The sequence below is a fragment of the Nomascus leucogenys genome, chromosome 12 (genome assembly GCF_006542625.1).
Source record: "Nomascus leucogenys isolate Asia chromosome 12, Asia_NLE_v1, whole genome shotgun sequence".
Classification (NCBI taxonomy): Eukaryota; Metazoa; Chordata; class Mammalia; order Primates; family Hylobatidae; genus Nomascus; species Nomascus leucogenys.
In genome coordinates, this window is record NC_044392.1 from 103,113,799 (window position 1) to 103,117,275 (window position 3,477).

General features: G+C 35.5%; 1 pseudogene; it reads left to right on the forward strand.

Annotated features, from left to right (window-relative positions):
* The first annotated feature begins 720 nt into the window (after window positions 1–720).
* LOC100591604 lies at window positions 721–2,951 on the forward strand (annotated as a pseudogene).
* Window positions 2,952–3,477: the final 526 nt, after the last annotated feature.

The window sequence follows — 3,477 nt, forward strand, 5'->3', positions numbered from 1 at the left end:
GCTTTAAAAAAAGAAAGCCCTGCCAAATGCTACAAAACCTTTAGGACATTACACTAACTGAAATAAGCCAATTATGAAAAGATAAATGATTCCACTTATATGAGATATCTAAAGTAGTCAACTCTTGGAAACGGAAAACAGAATGGTGGCTGCCAGAGGCAGAAAACATGGGGATAATGGAAGATGTTAACAGATGCAGAGTTTCAGTTTTGCAAGATGAAAAAGTGCTATGGACCTGTTGTACAATGATGTACATACAGGTAATACTATTGTAATATAGGTACTATTATTACATATGGGTAATAGTATTACATATTACATATGTAATTACATATTTTATGTATATAAATATATTACATATATTACATATAGGTAATACTATTGTACTATACATGTAAAAATGGTTAAGATGGTAAATTTTATGTTTTTGCCACATACAAAAACCCATATAATTGCCAACTTCTCATTATGCAAAACACGTATATTGTTTTTAAAACCAACCAATCAACCAACCCTCTACTTCGTTCGCATTTTATAAAAGATAGTACATTTTACAACCAAATAACAGACACAACCTAATCTCAGAGTAAAAGATAGTACTCTGGACTGGAGCTCACCTCTCCCAGCTGTGGGATGCCGAAGCCACACAGATGCGGAGCAAAGCAGGGAGCTGCTGGCTGTGAGGAGGCTGTGGAAGATGTAAGGAAGCTGTGTGTTATCAAAATATCCACAGAGAACACTGAAAACTCAGTGGATTCAAAATCCATTAACAATTTGGAACCGAAGATCATACATGGAAGCAAATCAATGGGCTCTGTAATATCCTTGGACAACAGTTATAAAATGGATTGTCCTGAAATGAGTGTATGTATTATATAATAATTAATGATAAGAATAAGTGGAATCATAAAAGCACTGGAATGGCATCTTGGTCTGGTACAGATGTCGGTGTGGCAGACCTCAGGGAAACACTCACAAACTCGAAATATGAAGTCAGGAATCAAAATGATCTTACATGTCAAGAAATTGTGGAATTGATGCACACTTTTTCTTAAGAAGATCACAGCAAAAGGAGCAGTTTTGTTTGTGTGCTTCGGAGCCATGGTGAAGAAGGAATAATTTTTGGAACAAATGGACCCGTTGACCAGAAAAAGATAACAAGTTTTTTCAGAGGAGATTGTTGTAGAAGTCTAACTGGAAAACTCAAGCTTTTCATTATTCAGGCCTGCCGTGGTACAGAACTGGATTCTGACACTGAGACTGACACTGGTATTGATGATGACATGGCGTGTCATAAAATACCAGTGGAGGCCGAATTTTTGTATGCATATGAGACATCATTTGCTGATAAACTGAGACTGGAGTACCAAAGAAAGATAGAAGTGAGAGATGACCCTAAGATTCTTTACCAACTCAGTGGATTAAATGCCATTTACTATGATGGAGAACACTGTAGAAGGAGTATAATTGGGGGAAGGTGAGAAATAAGAAGTTCACTTTTGGTCACTTTAAATTTGAGATGCTTGTGCAACATCCAATCAGATATTAGAAGTAATCTATAGTTCAAAGAAAATTCTGAGCTGGAAAAATACTTTGGGTATAATCAGCAGATAGGAGTTATTAAAGTCTTGAAATGCAAGTGTGAGTATAGGTAGAGAAAAGAAGAGATTGAGGACTGAGTCCTGGGTACTTCAACATGTAAAAGTCTGGAAGAGAAAGATAATACAGCAAAGGAGGCTTAGCAATAGTGGAATGGGGGACTTCATGGGGGATATCTTCAAAGTCAAGTAAAGACATATTTTCGAGGAGAAAGTGAACAATTCTATCATGACCTCTTGAAATGACGACTGAATATTGACATTGACTTTGGCAATGCCAATAATGGAGGTCTTTGGTAATCTGAATAAGAGTTGTCTGTGTGCAGTGATGGGGAGTAAGGCTAAATTGGAGTGGTTCCCAGAGAGAACTAGAGGTAAAGAGAGGATCACTTCTATAAACAATTTTTTCAGGGAGCTTCTATGAAAGGGAAAACCATGCGATCTCCACTACAGGAAGATGTGGCATCTTGGGATAATGTTTTATTTAAGATTATAAATGTTATATTATGTTTTTATGTGACCGGAAAAGAACTAAACATCCAGGAATGATAGTGGATAATTATAGAAGCAAACACTGTGAGTAGGCAAGAGGGGATTGAATGCAGTGCCTGAGGGGATGGTTTGACCTAAAATAGGCACATTGCTCCTCCTAAACAATAATAGGAAGGGAGGCAGTGGCTATGAGCTCTGAAGGATGCAGGTCAGTGGATTTCATCGGATAAGAAAATTCTCTTCTGATTGCTTCTATTTTCTCAATAAAATCAGAAGCAAGTCCACCTACTGAGAATCTAAGGTTGAGAAAGGCAAAGGTTTAAGGACAGGAAAACTGTCTTCTCTGGAAGTAAGAGAAAGGTTGACTAGAGAAATGTAGTAGAATACACATTTCAATGTTTTATCCATGTCATTAACTTTACATAAGATAGTATGTATTTAGCAAAAAGGTAAAAAAACCACCTGAGGATGAACTAAATTCCACCTGTTCCCGTTTCCGAGTAAGCTAGAATGTGAGATCCATGAAGGAAGGGATTGTTGCCTACTTTGTAAAAAAAAAAAAAAAATCACGGTGCATAGAACATTGCAGACATAGTAGATGCTCAAGAAACATTTAGTGAATGAATTCATGAATGAGGAGGCACTGTATCTCTAGTTTTTGTCATTGCTACAGATGGTCTTCACACTCACAAATATTTACCTTCTCACCTTTTCCTAGCACATTTTTAGTAGCACTTTCCTTATTTTTTTTTAAATATATGGCCATTTTTAAGAAAGCATTTTGTGGCTTACATTCATCTATTTTTCATTCTTCAAAACGTTGTTTTGCAGTATCTAATGGACAGTTTAAAAGCTTCATGAACGAAAAGGCGCCTTTTGCCAAAATTAAATGAATGCAAAAGAATGAAAAGTTTGGGCTGAGTTCAAAATTGTAAGCTCCCAAGGAAAATGAATGCACAAAACTTGTGGTTTTCATTTCCCATATTCTTATATTAAACATATGAAATTTGAGGACAAATTTCCAACGATAAAATGTTCTAAAGACTCTTAAACCCAAATCTTACTAAATAGCCTGATTAGCAATCGTACTTTTTATTTGAATGTGTTTATTTTTCTACAACAACAGTAAAAATTTTACTAAATCCCAGGCTATCTGTAATTATTTCACAGAAATGAATGGCTCTGTATGTTTATTGAGAAGAGAACAGAAGATCTGCTACTCTTCAACCACTGGAGGATATTAATCTTACTCTTTCTCATAAAGCTGTCTAACAAACATAAGAAAAATATAAAATTTTGCTAGCAAATACAGAAATACAAGTAAAAGCAATAAGGCAGCATTTTCACCAATTAAAAAGGTAATGAACATCACTATGTATTTAGGTTT